Below are 18,940 nucleotides of genomic sequence, written 5' to 3' on the forward strand. Positions count from 1 at the left end.
TATAAAATCCTTCTTTGTTAGATTATATTATTAGTAGCAATATTATCAATAATTTAGCACCTTCTTTTTTTCCTTCTTTCCCTCTATATTCTGCCATATTCTCATGATAAAAATCATTGATATTGTTACTATACATTACCGCAATATTGTAGCTAAAATTAAAAAAAAAAAACCCACTTCATTTAATTAGTGACAGTGAAAAGAACTTCCAAACTTGTTCATTCTCTTGAGTCAGAAATAATTCATAGCTGACCCTCCATTGGGTTTCTGAGGGTGTAAATTGCACAGGATATTTCTCATCTTTCTCCCAAGGAGAAGCTGATGGATTTGAACTGTAAGAGAGGGGCCACCACTGGTTTACTCCAACAAAAGATGCCAGGAGAGCTCCCAGGACTGCACCAGCAGAAGTGAATGTGAATGTAAATTTGGGGATTCTTATAGTGGGGTTTTTTAAAGTGCATTACAAAATTAAAAGTAAATGAAAATAGACTTTTATCCTTGTAGATATATTGGCACATGTACACTGGGCTTACAATTTTTTTATAACTATAACAATATTTTTATATAAAATAGATATCTGGTGAAACAGTGCCCGAAAGTTTTATTGACAGTCATTTTGGTGTCATTTCCTCTGATAATGTCATCCCGAGTGGTTCACCTACTCTCCTGGTGATGCCACTGCACTCATGTCCAAGACTTGGAAACGTTAATGAAAGACACTGAGGATGGCGGGCGGGGGCAGGGAGAAATGACAGTCACATGATCGTATATAATTATTATTATGTCAATTCATTAAAGGTTTATTCCATGATAGACACACTCCTTTGTGGTTGACATCATTATCTCAAGTATTCTAAATCTAGGATTGATAACATATTTCAGGAATGACTACTATTTCAGAAAGCAAGACTGCTCTAAAGGTGGGACAGAGTACCCGTGAGGGCCAGAGTTCAGGGGGAGGAAAGGGTCAGAGAAGGAAAAAAAACTTTGCCAGAGCCCAGTTAAAGCTGAAGTTCTGTTGTTGGAAACTCCTCATACATAGAAGCTGGGGTAGTGATTTGATGTGACTACCTCCCGATATGCAATGGAAGCAGGAAATGAGCAAGGAAGAAAAATATTATTCTCTCTCTTTCCTCTTGTTCTCTAATCTCCTGTCAAATGCCTTCACTTTCCACTGGTAAAAGTCAAACAGAAGCCTACCAGGAAGCGAGGTTAGGAAATGCTGTCAGTAGAGATCAAACTCCAAGGCCAGAGGACAGGGGAAAGAAAAATGAACCATGGGGTTTGGGTATGGAAGGAGCCAAACAGAAAATATAGTATACTGGCTTCCAACTTTTATGAACGACTCCCTTTCTTGAGTTCACTTCTGACCGGCTAACATATCTAAATCACTTCAAATTTTGCCTTATTTAGTATTATTCTTTTCCATGACTCCAAATCTTTCTTACTTGTTTTTTAGTTTCATTGCAACAATACAGAATTTAATTGTTCTTCAATTTCAATCTCTTTAATCAAGTTCTCTCTAACATCCATGAGATGAAAATATAAAAGTCTTATTTTAACCTACTAAGAAATACACATATATTCATTTTAAAAGAAAAACATAGATACATTTGACATAAGAATCTATAGATGTACATCTGTTCATCCCATTTAGGGCACTTTGGACCTAAATATGCTCTCTTTTTGCCACCACATGTATCCACCATATTTCTAATCATAAAAATTATTCCCTCCAAAGTATGTATTTAGTGAAATAGCTTTCTTTCAATTCCATGATGTCAGCCTCTTTATAATGCAGAAAAGTAAACTTCTCATTGACTCATGTATTTGGTCATCTAAGAGAGAGAATGGTCTATACTAATATTTGGATAAGAAGTTAACTATAGTAGTTGTGTATGAAGTTATTTGTCCATAAACCTCATCTAATTCTGAAAACCAGCCAATGAAACTGTGTGTGCTATTGTTGTGTTAAGAGCTTATTGTTCAGAATTACTTTCTTAGCCATTGACTCTGACTTTGCCATGTGGGTGAGCAAAAATATGAAAATCGGGCGTGTTGGTCTGTTTAAAAAGGAGATTGACTCATTTTGCCATTAAACTGAGCAGAATCAGCAGCAGAATTTGAGAATCTTACAAATAGCAAAGAAGTAGTGTGTGTACAGTGCACAATCTTTAGGGCCAACGATTCTGTACCAACCAGACCTGCAGGAGAGCAGCAGCAGGTGCAGCAAAGAGACAGAGATCTGACATAAGGCAGAGAGCTGACCTTGGGACTGCTACCCCATAGAGCTAGAGGCCTTGGACCAAATTTTCTGGAGAACTGGGGTAGAGAGACACAATTTTCAGGACTAAGAGTTTTATAACATTGGCCTAAAGCTGTGAGGCTGAAGGGTGAAGGGCCTCTAAGTACACTATGGAGGCTGTCCTCATGCAGAAATTTTATTTGACTGCCAACTGAAAATATATTGTGTTAACATCCCTAATAAACCCCTATCATGAGTATAATTCATGTGTTCTGTGAGCTATTGCAGTGTTTTTGACCCAGTAAAGCACAAGAAGAGTGTTGGGATAAGCAGACAGAGGTGTGAGAGTGTGGGGAGCATGAGAGAATTGGTTTTGTGTTAAGGATGTTGTTGTTGTTGCTGTTGTTGTTGTTAAGTGCCATGGAGCCATAGATGACTCATTAGCGACCCTATGAACAAAAGACCTGAGCACTGTTCATAGAGTTTCCAAAGGTGAGCCATTTCGGAAGTGGATGCCACTCCTGCTTCCAAGCTTGTTTTAATCAAGGAGCTCCACCAAACACTGTCCACCATGGGTAACTATTATTGCACTTGGCACATCAGTGTCATAGTTTTTAGCATCACAGCAACCACGAGTTACCTCTTTTACCAATGCACAAGCCAATGCAATACCACTTAGAAAAATGTTTGACAAAAAACAATTTAAATCAGGCCTGAGGGCCACAGGCCTGAGGGCCCTAATGGGTTTTTAAATAGGAGGCCTTACCACATCACCTCACTTCCCTTAGTGATTTAACATTCCACCCTACAGCTCACCAATCCCAACCAACAGATTCTGTAGAATCAGCTCTTGTAGATGACTTTCAAACTGGTCTCCTGCTCCATGCTGCCTACCATGGATGTTGTCAGTGAGGGCAATTTCCCATTGTGAATTTGGTAAAGGTCAGATGTGTCCATCTCCATGTCACCCTGGCTTTTTTCACAGCCACCCAGGAACCTATCCAGTCTGGGTTGTTTGTTTTTTTTTATCCCATTTGTGTGGCCATAAAAAAAGCTTGCATTTTGAAGCATGGGTATATGAACACATGGGGAAATTTGACTGCATTAATAAGGCTGAAGTTTTAAGCTTTAGAAAACCACTGTCAGTAGCCATATTTCCAGTCATGTAGAACAGAAAATAGGAAATAAGACAGACATTCTGAAAATTACTTGAGAATGACTATGTCAGACTGGTATTTGCATCTCTAATTCCAGCTGTACTTTTACATCCAATTGATTTCTACCTTTGGAATTTCTAATCTTCTATTTGTTGTTTGTTGCTGTTATGTGCCATCGAGTCGTTTGCGACTCATAGTGACCCTATGTACAAGCTCCCTAAACGCCGTTCTATCCTGTGCCAACCTCGCTGTCTCAGACACACTAATTCCCACCACTCCATTCACAGAATCGATCCAACTCCTCGAGGGTCTTCCTCTCCTGTGTTGTCCCTCCACTCTCCCAAACATGATGTCCCTCTCCAAGGCCAGTCCCTCCTTGCAACATGCCCAAACTACGTCAGATGAAGCTTCAGAATCCTTGACTCCAGGGAACATTCTGGCTTCACCCTGTCCAGGACAAACCTGTTTGTTCTCCTACCAGTCCATGGTATATTCAACACTCTTCTCCAGCACCACAACTCAAAGGCATAAATTCTCTTACTATCATCCCTATTCACTGTCCAACTCTCTAATGAATTGCACATAATTGCAAAGACTATAGTCTGGATCAGGCCACTTAGTGTCCAGCCTGACGTCGTTGCACTTCAATACTCTTGAGAGGTCCCTCACAGTTGACTTTCCCAAGGCAATTCATCTCTTGATTTCCTGGACGCTGTTACCAAGGGTGTTGATTGTGGAGCCAAGCAAACTAGAACTGTTAACTATCTCAATCTGTTCACCATCCATACTGATGCTGCCAATTGGCCCAGTGGTGAGAATCTTTGTTTTGTTGATATTGAGCTTCAATCCATATTGAAGACTGCAGTCCTTAACCTTCTGCAGCAAGTGCTTCAGGTCCTCCTCGTTTCAGCAAACAAGGTTGTGTCATCTGCATGACACAAGTTGTTGAAGATCCTGCCACCAATTCTGATGCCACATTCCTCCTCATACAGCCCAGCGTCTCGGATGATCTGTTCTGCATACAGATTGGAAAGGCATGGAGACAAAATACTTCCCTGACGGACACCTTTCTTGATTTTGAACCATCAGTGTCTCCCTGCTTTGTTCTGACTGACTCTTGGTCCAAGTATAGGTTTCGCATTAGCACGATCAAATGTTCTGGGATCCCCATTCTTCTAAGAGTCAGTCACAGCTTGTGATCCACACAGTCAAAAGTCTTTGCATAGTCAATGAAGCACAGATAGACATTCTTCTGGTATTCTTTGCTTTCTGCTAAGATCCATCTTACATTAGCTATAATATCCCTAATACCACGACCTCTTCTGAATCCAGCCTGTACATCTGTCAGTTCTCTGTTGACATATTGTTCCAAACGTTTTTGGGTACTTTTCAGCAGAATCTTGCTTGCACGTGATATCAATGAAAAATTGAGTCAAGTCCACGGGAACCAGGATTTGACCTTAAGTCTGCCCCACTCAAGTTTCAAAACCATCTCAGGAACAGGTTTGAGGTCTTGAGCACCAATGAGCATAGACCAAATGAGCTCTGGGAGGATATCAAGAAAATCGCCCATGAAGAATGCAAAAGATCATTACAAAGGCTAAAGAAGAAGAAAAGACCAAGATGGATGTCAGATGAGACTCTGAGTATTGCATTAGAGCACCGAGAAGCCAAAGCTAAAGGAAGAAATCAAAGAACTGAATAGAAAATTTCAAAAGGCCACTCGGAAGGACAAAGCAAGATACTATAATGAAATGTGCAGAGAGCTGGAGTCAGAAAATCAAAAGGGCCGGACTCGCTCAGTGTTTCTTAAGCTGAAGGAGTTTCAAAACAAATTCAAGCCACGGGTGGCAATACTTAAGGACAGTTTGGGTAGAATGTTGAATGATCCAGGATGCATAAAAAGAAGATGGAAGGAATACACAGAGTCACTGTATCAGAAGGAATTGGCTGATACAGAGGAAATTTCATGAAATAACATATGAGCAAGAGCCTATGGTGATGAAGGAGGAAGTTCAAGTTGCTATGAAGGAATTGTCAAAAAAACAAGGCTCCAGGAGTTGACTGTATATCAATTGATTTATTTCAACAAACAGACGCTGCCCTGGGTGTGCTATGTTATGCCAGGAAATCTGGAGGACACCAAGATGGCCAACTGACTGGAAGAGATCTTCTACTTAGATTCAATTTTAAGTTTTAAGGAGAAGTGTGGCGTCAGGATTGGTGGAAGATCTATTAACAATCTGTGTTATGCAGATGACACAACCCTGCTTGCCGAAACTGAGAAGGACCTCATGCACTTGCTGCCAGAGGGTCAAGGACTGCAGCCTTCAATATGGACTGAGGCTCAATGTCAAGAAGACAAAGATTCTCACCACTGGACTAATTGGTAGCATCAGGATGGATGGCGAAGAGATTGAGATTGTTCACAGCTTCAGTTTGCTCGGCTCCACAGTCAACACTCTTGGCACCAGTAGCCAGAAAATAAAAAAACGTATTGCAATGGGAAAGTCTACGGTTAGGGACCTCTCTAAAGTACTCAAGAGCAACGGTGTGTCTCTGGAGACTGAGGTGCGTCTGATACAGGTCATGGTCTTTGCAATCACTTGTTATGCATCAGAGAGTTGGACAATGTCTAGGGAGGATAGAAGGAGAATTGATGCCTTTGAACTGTGGTGCTGGAGAAGAGTATTGAATGTATCATGGACTGCCAAGAAAACAAACAGATTCATCCTGGAGAGGGTTAAACCAGGCTACTCCTTGGAGGTAAGGATTCTGGGGCTTCTTCGTATGACATATTTGAACATGTTGTAAGGCGAGACAGGTCCTTGGAGAGGGACATCATGCTTGGGAGGGTGGAGGGACAGAGCAGGAGGGGAAAACCCTCTATGAGGTGGATTGATTCAGTGACTGGGATAATCGGGATGGGTGTGTCAGAGGCAATGCGATTAGCACAAGATAGAGCTGGGTTTAGGGCTATTGTACATAGGGTCGCTATGAGTAGCAAATGACTCGACGGCACATAACAACAACAACAAAACAGAATACTGAGGATTAAATCCTCAATCTATCTATATTGGCAGAATACAAAACTGAACTTCAAGAACATATACAAAGTAACTTATGCAAAAAGAATTCAATGGTTTTTGTTTTCTTTCTCATGAAACTGTCTAGTTTTCTGTTCCTTTGACATTGTTTTTAGTGACACAATAGCCACTAATTAACACTCAGAGTAAGAATGAACCTCAAATGATTCTAAAGCATGAGAAGGTGAATGGAATCAAGGATAGGGTTATATTGAGCTGTATTTTTTTTTTTGAGCTGTATTTTTTAAAGCTCACAAAGTCAACATTTCCTAAGTCTCTTTGAGGTGGAAATAATATGTTATCAAACCTAAAAGAGAGATAACTAAGCAAACACATGAGTCATCTATGACTCAATTGCACTTAACAACAACAACAACAAACAACCCCCAGCCTCTCTCTTCTCTCCCCTTTGCCTTTTGGACTTTTGTATACATCTTACTAGTAATCTTTCCATTTTTACAATGGTTGTATTCAATATTTTTCTATATGAGACTGAGTTAGTTCACTAAACATAATGTTCTCTAGCCTCTCCCATGTTGCACAGTATATTTTTAAATCATTGCTCTTGAGTGCTGCATAGTATTCTGTTGTGCGATTGTACCACAGTTTCTCAATCATTTGTTGGTGATGTTTTGCCTACTTTCATTTTCTTGATATTGTGAATAATGCTGCTATACTCATCGGTGTACAGTTCTCTGTTTCTGTCTAGTTCTATTTTCCTCGGGATGGAATAGAGTAGAATATCTGGGTCATACGGAATTTTTATGTTCAGCTTTTTGGGGAAATGTCAAACTGCCTTCCAGAGTGGTTGTACCATTTTACAATACCACCAACAGTGTATAAAAGTTCCATTTTCTCTACATCTTCTCCAACATTTATTGCTTGTTGTCCTATTAAATTTTGCCACTGCTACTGGAGTGAAATGGTAACTCATTCATTTGCAATCTCTTATTGCCAGTGATTTTGCGAATTTCTTCATGTATATGTCCGTTAGCTATTTGAATGTCCTCCTCTTTGAAAAGTCTTTTCATGTCCATTTTTAATTGTGTTATCAGTCTTTTTCTGGTGGCCCTGTAGGATTCTGTAAACTTTCATTATGGGACCCTTGTCTTGAAGTGGCGTTGCTGTTGTTGGTGGTGGTAAGTGGCATTGAGTCATAGGCGACTCATGAATGAAAGACCTGAACACTTGTATGACTTTCATCCTTTCTCCAGGTTCATAGGGTTTCAGGATGCAAGCTATTTAAGAAGTGGATGCCACTCCTGCTTCCAAGCTTGTTTTATTCAGGGAGCTCCACCATTAACACATTTGATGCATCATTGTCACAGTATTCAGCTTCACCGCAGCCACAGGTTATGTCTGTACAGCAAGCGGACAGACCAGGACTATAAGACTTGGAAGAATGTTTGACCAAAAACAATTAAAAACACACTGGAGGGCCTGCAGCCTGAGGGTCCTACGGTATTTTATAATTTTGGGATGCAAAAATGTTGGCTCTAGGCCAGAGACCCCCCCCAATTCATCTGACAAGTCCCTTCTGCTGACACCCTCTTGGGACGAAAAGAAAGCCATAAGATGCCCAAGGATTCCATACGTGTCCTTCCTCAGGATGTGAGTGACATTACCAACTGTTTTTTTCCCAGTCAATAGTTTTCACTCTATTGGAAACAGTTTTTGATACATACAGAGACTCAATCTTTAGGAGGCCTAATTCATCAGTGTTATCCTTTCCTGGTTGTACATTTCTGGCTAGGCCTTCTTAGTTTGGTGTCATTTTGCCTCTTATAATCTTTTTGGTTTGGGGCTAATTAGAAACCTAGTTTGTATTAAACTTGTCTTGCTAAAATCTGTTCATTATCAGAGCAACTTGAAAGCCTGCACTAATGAATGCATATAATATTCATTGACTATGAATCAAACTCAGGTGTACTTAAAAGACAAGTGCTAGGGGAGCTCTGGTGGCCTAGTGGCAAGGAACTATAACTACAATCCCAGAGATGCACGGTTCAAATCCACCAGATGCTCTGCCGGGGAAGGAGGAACAATCTCCTCCTGTACCAGTCAGATCTGATTTGAAGGTACACACACACACATACACACACACACACACACACACACACACACACGACAAGTGCTCGGATTCAAGATGGCGGTGAAGGCGGAGACATCGTGGTGAGCTGCGGGAGCAGCAGATCACTCAGAGGAGGGCTAGTATGGCCTTCTACAGACCTCTGTTTATTGATAATTGAACAGTTAAACAGTTGATGACAGGTCTTCAGTGAAGATCAAGGCTCAACAACAGGAATTAAAGGATTCCCAAGGAGGAATGGGTTAGTCCCGCAGCTCCCAGCCCCCTCCTGACTATCACACACTGCACCATCCTGGCCAAAGCTTCACGAAGCTTCCGCTGCTGGAACACAGGAATCCCCTCACCCAGGATGGATGGTAGGCATTGGGCCTCCCTGAGACGGGTGCAGTGGAGCCACCACGCTGCCGCGGGGTGGACTGGTTCTGGGGAGAATTCTTGGAGCCAGGACAGCAGTGGCAAGGGAGGCGGGCAGCCACCCACGGGGGACACACAACCGGCTGCCATGCCCACCTGCCACCCCGACCACCTGCGCAGGGCGATGGGTGCCCGGGCCGTCTGCCCAGGCCTAGGCATGCCCCGGCCACCTACAGGTTTGGGTTTCCTTGAACAGGCCAGAAAAGAGAATCACCGATACAATCGATTGTTGAAAGTCACTGTGAGTTGTCTACTTGATGACACTTAACAGTGGCAGCATGTCCAAAAGGACTGACATCCTAAATGCACCACATATTTTGACGTGCCCCATCTGCCTACAGGTTTGGGTTTCCTTGGACAGGCCAGAAAAGAGGATCACTGATATAGTGGATTGTTGAAAGTCATTGTGAATTGTCTACATGATGACACTTAACAGTGGCAGCATGTCCAAGAGGACCGACATCCTAAATGCACCACATATTTTGATCTGTTGAATGCTTTTGCCAAAAGCTGTTTAGACTTGGGGGGAGTCTGTTCACAACTCTCAGGTTCCCTTTGCCATTTATAAAGGGGGAGGGCAGTGACACCTACTTCAAATTACAGTATGACCATTTATGGGGGGATAAAAGTGGTGGTGCAGGAATTGGGGACACTGTCCCTGGCCCCATAGTCTTCGGTCAGGTGAGGGGTCCAGACTGGGGTGGGGGCAATTGGAGGGGGAGTGTACCTGGGGGTTGTTGCTCAGGGCGAGCTGTCGGCCCTCTGCTTGGGGTGGGCTGTCTTCGGCCCCTGCCTCAGGGCGTGGCCCTCAGGATGAGCTCCTCAGTCCCCAGACTGTGCCATCTGACCCCTGGGTGGGGGGAAAAATGCCTAGGGTATCCAGAGAATTTTATCTAGGCTACATTCTGCCACCCTCTTCCCCAGTAAATCTGAAAGTAACACCCCCAAAGACCTTCTATTTGTAACTCACAAGTTTGTGATCTCTAGGTTTGCTCCCTTTCTTTAGGTAACCCTAACACTGAGTTTTACTCCAGACCTGATCCTGAACCCAGTGCCAACTGCCAGCTAAGGAAGCAAAGGAGGATGGAGCCTGCAGTCCAGAGGGGAGCAAATGTCAGGAAAACATCTTCTAACAGAACAAGAAGGTAAGCAGCTTTAACCCAAGACCACCAGTAAGGTGATAAAGTGTCCTCCCTTTACCCCTTCACATCTACGCCCCTGTTCAGCATGAAGAAGCCAGAGTCTGCATCCAGTTCCTAAATCGATAAGACAGTTGGTTTAATCACCATTGGAATATGTTTACCATTCCCCTATAGCATCTAGTCCCCACTGGATCCTTTTCATTTCCTTCACCTGCTCCCCCCCGCAACCAAATTGTACAGCTCTGCAACTGCATCCCTGCAATTTTTATCCCTATCCATCCTCACCCTTCTGCCCCCACCCCTCACCTCCTTGTACCCCCAATATGTTTTTCCCAATAAAATAAAAAAAAAGACAAGTGCTCTGTCATTATACCATCAAGGCCCTCATCCTGAGAAAGACGGGAAAGGAAGAGAGAACTGACATTCAACATCCAAAAATCACTCAGTAAATGGTGTGAGGATCACAAGAACAAAACTGAAACTGATAATGGAGAGAACGTGGAACTCAGCAACAATTCATTTTGTTTTGCTTGGGGCCACACGTTAATTAAGACTCATTGCAACAACAAGAAAACCTTCATTTCTCAGTATCATTTTCTAAAACTTCTGTAATATCTACTTTGTTTGAAAGAAGCATAAATCTAATAAATAGTCAAAATAAAGTCATTGCCATCAAATTGGAACTGACTCATAGATGATCTTCAGTATGTAAAATATTAGTAATGGTAAATATTTTCCATAGTACATACTCTCCACAGAAGTTAAGCAAATCCACTGATTTAGAAATGGCCTAATTTATATGTTCCATTTTGTCACATAATAATGCCACAGATAGCTAAGATTTACAAATGCATTCCAGACAATACAAAATATTGTTTCTAAAAATGGAATTTTCAACACTTCAAAGTGACCCTCCATCAGGCTTCCAATACTGTAAATAATAATTAGAGGAAATTGCCCACCTTTCTCCTCAAAGTCACTGGTGGACTCAAACTGCCAAAGCATGGCCTTTAAGTTGTTAACAAGAGAACTCTACATTGAGAGCTCCATCAAAGCTCTAAAGCAAAGTGTCAGAACAGAGACATGAAGCCTGGATCATCAAATCAGAAATCTACATTTCAAAAGAGGAAGGGCTATGTAAGAATGGTCATATCTGTCCAATATCAAGTACATAAAGGCTAACAGGCTCCGTTATCGACAGCCACATCTAAAATCAACTTTTTTAAAAAAACATTTTTTATTTTTTGTGTGTGTGTGTACCGTCAAATTGGATCTGACTGGTACAGGAGGAGATTGCTCCTCCTTCTCCAGCAGAGCACCTGGTGGATTGGAATCTTGTACCTCTGGGATTGCAGTGCAATTTCTTGCCACTAGGCCACCAGAGCTCCCTCTAAAATCAACTCTTATGAGGTCAAACATATCTCCCATGCTCCTGTATTTTTTCCCTACTAATGCCAACAATAACCTTACTGCTTTACTGGGTCTAAAATCAGCTGCAACAGCACAAAGAGCTCACAGAAGCAAACTCACAAGATTTATTATTGTTGTCGTCATTGATTTTTAGGTGCCATCAAGTTGAGTATGACTCATAGCTACCCTATAGAAGGCAGTTATGCTTAACATGGCACATATAGCTACCCTATGAACAACAAACCTGAACACTGTTCTTTCCTATGTCATCCTCAAAATATCTGGCACATTTAAACTAATTGCTGCGGTCACTGTGTCAGTCCACTTGGATAAGGGTCTTCTTCTCCTTCACTATCCCTTCAGCTTTCCAAGCATGATGTGCTTCTAGAAATAACCTTTCCTAGCAACATGCCCAAATATATGAGCTAGAGCTTTATCATCTGTGCCTTCAAGGAGCACTCTGGCTGCACTTACTCAAATACATAATTGATTTGTCCTTTTGGCAATCCATGGAATCTTCAGCACTCTTTCCCAACATCACTGTTCAAAGGCATCAATTTGACTTCTTCTGTCATCCTTATTCATTTTCCAGCTTTCAAATGCATAGCAAATGACTGAAAATACCATGACTTGAATCAGATGCACTTTAGTCTTCAAATTGACATCATTGCTCCTCAATAATTTGGAGAGGTCCCTGCTCACACACTTTCCTAGTGCAATATATCTCCTGATGTTCTGATTGCTAGTATCAAGTGTATTGATTGTGGATCCCAGTAAGATGAAGTCTTTGACAGCTTCAATCTTTTCTCAGTCTATTATGATGTTGTCCAGTGGCAAGGATTTTTTGTTTTCTTGACTTTGTAATTCATACAGAAGATGTGCAGTCTTTGATATTCTGTAGCAAACACTTCAAATCCTCATTTTAAGCAAACAAGGTTATGTCAATCATATAGCCCAAATTGTTAATGAGTCTTTCTCCAATCCTGATGCCACATTCTTCTTCGTAAAGTACAGCTACTTGACTATTTTTCTCAGCTTACAGTTATGGAGAAAGAATACAACTCTATTGCACACATTTCCTGATTTTAAACCATGCAGTATTCCCTTGCTCTGTTCACACAATAGTCTCTTGTCTAAGTATAGGTTTTGAATGGGCACGGTTAAGTGTTCTAGGATTCCCATTCTTCTCAATGTTAGCCATCAAATGTGATGATCCACAAAATCAAATGCCTTTGAATAGTCAATAAACCACAAATATACATTCTTCTGATATTCTTTGCTTTCAGCCAGGATCTGTCTAACATCAGCAACGATGTCCTTGGTGTCATGGCCTCTTCTAAACCCTGCTTGAATGTCTGAGATTTCTCTGTGTAGATTTTATTAGGAAAGTTAAAAGACTATAGCTCATGTTGGCAGCAGGTTAAAACCACTCAGTTGGGACAGCTTCCAAAGTATGCTCTCAGAGCCTCCAACCTTCAGCTTCACCACATTAGGCCAGTGTTGCAAAGCTCTTAGTCCTTCCAGTTATGGCTTCCCACTGTCCAGTACTCCAATAGACATGAATGAAGGCACATAGCTCTGGCTCTCTTTGGCAACAGTTCCACAGTTAGTGTTGTCTCGTTTTAGCTCTCTGCTAGTCTACTGCTCTGCTGCTCTCCTGTAGATCTGCCTGTAGCAAGAATCTCTGGCCCTGAAGAGCATGCTGCATTCTCTCACTTCTTCTATGCTGGTAGTGAGTTTCTTCAATTCTGCTGCTGAATCTATTTATAGTAAAACTAGACAATCCCCTTGTGAATAGACTAGGTTGCCCTATTTGCATATTCCTATCTAACCACATGCCAAAGTCAATGGCTAGGAAAGCATTTTAAATAAGAAATCCTAATACCACACCACTGCACTTCTGATGGCACTACCTTAGTTTGCCAACATTTAGCAACATTAGGGAACTCTGGTGTTCTAATGGTAAGGAGTTGCACTGACATCCCAAAGTTGTGTGGATCAAATCCACCAGCTTCTCTGAGGGAGAAAAAAAAAGCAATCTTCTTTCATTCAATTAACTACCTCTGAAAACCCTCTGGAGGGAAACTTACGAGCCTGTTCTAACTTGCTAGCTTTACAATCTTAAATCTACCACTTTATCTATCCCCTATGTAACAGTGACTAAATTATTTAGCATCTCTAAGTCTCAGTTTCTTAATTACTAAAACGAAATAGAAGCAGAGTTACCTAAATGGTAATTGAGAATATTAATTAATAGACTCAAGTATTTGGAAAAATCCTAGCAAATGGTAACATTCACTAAATGTTAGCTCTTTTTCTTGTATCACTTATTTTTGCAGCTTCAAATAAAATCAAACCCACAAGTACACAATGCTGTTCGTTATTGAAATAAAGAAAGACAACATAAATCAAGAGAGGAAATTTTAATCAAATCAGCTAATGGCATAATATAGATCAGTTGGGAAAATGAGTTTACTTCACAAATTATTTCTCAGATCATTCTTCATAAAACAATAGGATCTCATTAGATATACATTTATAAAGGGGATATTAAAAATATATAATGTGTAACAACACAAATTGCTTAACAACTGCCTTTTATTATTATTTAAAATGACTTTTTTTTCAGTATAAGGAAAAGCCAAAATTATTTTCTCAAGAAAATCAATAACCCTGTTTGTTCAGTCCCTTGAGAGCACTGGGTCACAGCAACCACCAATGTTCAGGCATTCGGGAAGTGTTCAGGGAAAAGGCAGCAGCTTTGAAGTATTCTCAAGTATGAGAAGGGCATGTAGAAACAATTAATCATAAACAAGTCATTAAAATTAAAAGTGTACTCTTAAATAGTTTCTTGATTAAGAACAAATGCCTCATTAATCTGGAACATATTGACTTGAATACAAGTAAAGTCAAAGAGAGTAATGACTGACATGACATGGAACACAACATGCTGTGTGTTCCCAGCTCAAAAGCTTCTGAAGAACAGATTTCACAAAAGGTCATCAGATAACAGTGATTTGAATAGAAAACAGTGTCACCCAATGATGCAAAGGTAAAAAACTTAAAAAGCTAGTTTACAAAGGACACTGTGTACCAGAAGCACTGAAACCTTTTCTTTCCATCCATAAATCCCGAATGTATTCAATTATTTCAAGTATAAAGAAATAAGCTGAGCCACCCTTGCTATCACTCCTCAGTATAGACATATATGTAGATAGAGTAGGTAGCATCGAACTGAATCCAACTTGTATTGTTGTTGTTGTTGTTGTTATGTGACAAGTCACTTGCAACTTACATAGCGATGCTATGTACAACCCCTTTGAACTCTGTCTTATCCTGTGCTGATCTTGCTGTCTCTGACACACTCACTTTCTTTACCCCAGTCATTGAATTAATCCAATTCGTTGAGGGTCTTCCTCTCTTGCACTATCCCTCCACCCTCCCAAGCATGATGTCCCTCTCCAAAGACTAGTCACTCCTTGCAACCTGCCCAAAGTATATCAGACAAAGCTTCAAAATCCTTGCCTCCAAAAAGCAGCCTGGTTTTACCTTCTCCAGGACAAACCTATTTGTTCTCCTAGTAGTCTGTGGTATATTCAATATTCTTCTCCAGCAACACAGCTCAAAGGCATCAGTTCTCCTTCTATCGTTCCTAGTCATCGTCCTGCTTTCTGATGCAGAGCAAAGTAATTGCTAAGACCATGGTTTGGATCAGACACACCATAGTTCTCAGACTGGGATCATTGTTCTTCAGTACTTTGGAGATGTCCCTGACAGCAGACTTTCCCAATGCAATTCATCTTTTGATTTCCTGGCTGCTGGCACCAAGAGTGTTGATTATGGAGTCAAACAGAAGCGGTTAACAATATCAGTCTTTTCACCATCTGTCATGATGCTTCAATCCATAATGATGGCTATAGTCTTTGACCTTCTGCAGCAAGTGCTTCAAGTCCTCCTCAGTTTCAGCAAGCAGCGTTGTGTCATCTGCAGGTTGTCATAATGCAGGTTGTTGATGAATCCTCCTCCAATACTGATGCCTCATTCCTCCACATAGAGCCCAGCCTCCCGGATAATCTGTTCTGCATATAGATTGAAAAGGTATGGAGATAGAACACATACCTGGCATACCCTCTTTCCAATTTTGAACCATGCAGTGTTTCTTTGCTTTGTTCTTATGATTGCCTGCTGGTCCAAGAATAGGTTTCACGTAAGCACAACCATGTGTTCTGGGATTTCCCTTCTTCTCAGAGTTAGCTACAGTTTGTTATGTTTCACACAGTCAAATGTTTTGCCTAGTCAATGAAACACAGATAGACATTCTTCTGTTACTCTCTGTTTTCAGCTAAGATTCGTCTAGCATTAGCTATCATATCCCTAGTACCATGGTCTCTTCTAAACCTAGGCTACACTTTGGGCGGTTTTCTATTAATGTTCCGTTCCAGCCATTTTTGGATAATTTTCATTAGAATCTTGCCTGCACGTGATATTGATGATATTGTTCGATAATTTCTGCACTCTGTCAGGTCACCTTTCTTTGAAACGGAAATATGGATTTCCTCTAGTCAGCTGGCTAGGTGGTTGTTCTCCAGATTTCTTGGCACAACTTGGTAAGTGTATCCAGGGCAGTATCTGTTTTTGAAATATATCAGTTGGTATACCATCAATTCCTGGGGCTTTGTTCTTTGCCAATCCCTCTGCTTGAACTTCTTCTTTCATCACCACAAGCTTTTACTCATACATTGTTTTATGAAATTCTTCTGTGTCAGCCAATTCCTTTTGGTTCAGTGACTGTATAGTCTTTCCATCTTCTTTTTATGTTTCCTGGATTATTTAATATCCTGCTCAAAGCATCCTTGAGTATTGCAACTTGAGGTTTGAACTTGTTCTTCAGTTCGTTCTTCTTACGAAATGCTGAGAGAGTTCGGCCTTTTTGATTTTCTGACTCCAGCTCTTTGCACATTTCAATATTTTGCTTTGCCTTCCTGAGCTGCCCTTTGAAAACTTCTGTTCAGCTCCCTGACTTCTTGATTTCTGCCCTTTACTTTAGCTGCTCAGCACTCTAATGTAATATTCAGAGTCTCTTCTGACATCCATCTTTGTCTTTTCTTCTTCCTGTTTTCACAATGATCTTTTGCATTCTCCATGGATGATATTCTTGATATCCTCCCACAGCTCATCTGGTCTTCGCTCGTTATTGTTCCAATCCTCAAATCAGTTCCCGAGATGGTTATGAAATTCAAGTGAGATAGATTCAAGGTCAAATTTTGGTTCCTGTGGACTTGATTTAATTTTTTTTTGTATTTTTTTAAATTTTCTCTTGGTTTACTTAAAAAATTCGTAACGTTTGTATACATTGTTTTTCACATCAGATCTTTCCCCTTTCCTTTACTCAATCCTCCCTCCACTCATCAAATTTGGTGACCCTATGATTAAGCCTCCCCTCCCCACTTGGGTCTTCATACTCATTCTATAATAATGAATGGTCTTATACAATATTGTCTTTATAAGACTGAGTTAGTTCACTTACATAATGCTCTCCATTCCCTCCCATATTAAGGTAGTAATTTACACAATCATTGTTTCTATGTGCTGGTTAGTATTCCATTGTGTGGATGTACCATAATTTCTCAATCTATTCCATTTTCTTTGGGCATTTGATCTGTTTCCATGTTCTTGCTATGGTGAATAACGTGCTATGAACATTGGTATACATGTCTCTGTTTGTACCCCAGTTCTCATTTTCTCAGGGTATATTTCAAGCAGTGGAATAGCTGGGTCATATGGAATTTCTATGTTCAGCTTTTTGAGGAAATGCCAAACTGCCTTCCAGATTGGTTGTACCATGTATAATGTATACATTATACATGTATACCCCAACAATGTATAAGGGTTCTTATCTTGCCACATCCTCTCCAACATTTATTCTTTACTCCCCTCATAAACCTTTCCACTGTTACTTGAGTAAGATGGTATCTCATTTACTTAATTTTCTTTAGCTTCAACTTGAACTTGCATATGAGTAGTTAGTGGTCTGTACCACAATCAGCACCTGGCCTAGTTTTCAGTTGATATTGAGCTTCTCCAGTGATTTTTTCCACAGATATAATCCGACTGATTCCTAGATCATTTGAGATATTCTTATCTGTTGCAGACCTTATCCTTACAAAGAATGGTGTCTATCTTAAGGACTGGCCCCTCTTGATATCATGGTCAGATTAGGTGAAGCAAACTCTCTCCATACTCACTTTTAAGAGGATTCTAGTTGTACATTTTCAAACACAGGTATGTTTAATCCTTTATCAGTCTATAGTATTAAAAATTCTTCACTAAGACCATATTTCATTTCTTCTTTGGCTTTTTTAGACATTGTCTAATTTCTACATCTGTAAAAGGAGACTGAAAATATCATGACTTGGATTAAATGTTCCTTATTCCTCAAAGAAACATCTTCCTATTTGCCAAGTTCAATACATTGCTTGATTTCTTGACTGTTCTTTCCATGTATGTTGGTCAGGGTTCAAGTAAAATAAATCTTTTATTACTTCAACATGTTTTCCCTTTAGTAAGATATTGCTTACTGGTCTAGTTCTCAGGATGTTTTTTTTCTTTTCTGATAAGTATTTCAAGTCTTCCTCACTTTCAAGATGCAAGGTAGGTCCTCTGCATAACACAGATCAGAATCTTCTTCCAATTTTGGTGTTATATTCTTTTTTATATAATCCATTGTCTCAGATTGTTTTCTCAATAAATTGATGAATAGGGATGATGGGAGAACTAAAGCCTGATAGATAGTTTCATGATTAAAACTGTACAATATCACCTTGTTATGTTCCATGACTTATTATCTCCTAGTTTGTACAGACTCCATATGAGCCCAGCTAAATATTCTGAAATTCTCATTCTTTGCAAGATTATCCATTGTTTTACATGATCCACACAACCCAATACCTTTTGATCAGTAAAACATGGGTAAACATCTTCCCAGCATTCTCTTTAAAATAAGATCAAGATCTATCAAATAGCAACAATGACACCATCCACCCATCTCCACTTCTAAAATTGGCTTGAATTTCTGGCATTCTCTGATGATGCACTTCTGCAAATTATTTTTAATTACCTTTAGCAATATTTTCCTTGTTGTTGTTGTTTAGTGCCGTCAAGTCATAGACAACTAACAGTGACCTTATGAATGAAAGACCTGTACACTTGTATAACTTTCATCATTTCTCCAAGTTCCAGAGTTTCCAGAGGCAAGCTATTTTGAAAGTGGATGCCACTCTTGCTTCCAAGCTTGTTTTAATTGGAGAGCTCCACCAAACACTGTCTACCATGGGTAACCATTATCACATTTGACACATTAGTGTCACAATGTTTAGCATCACAGCAACCATGAGTTA

The 18,940-nt window shown here is 40.3% G+C and overlaps 1 pseudogene; it reads right to left on the bottom strand.

Annotated features, from left to right (window-relative positions):
- LOC102870815 overlaps positions 1-9,150 on the bottom strand; it is a 42,436-nt pseudogene extending 33,286 nt beyond the window's left edge.
- Positions 9,151-18,940: the final 9,790 nt, after the last annotated feature.

The sequence above is a fragment of the Elephantulus edwardii genome, unplaced genomic scaffold (genome assembly GCF_000299155.1).
Source record: "Elephantulus edwardii isolate Elephantulus edwardi_28Jun2011 unplaced genomic scaffold, EleEdw1.0 scaffold00081, whole genome shotgun sequence".
NCBI lineage: Eukaryota > Metazoa > Chordata > Mammalia > Macroscelidea > Macroscelididae > Elephantulus > Elephantulus edwardii.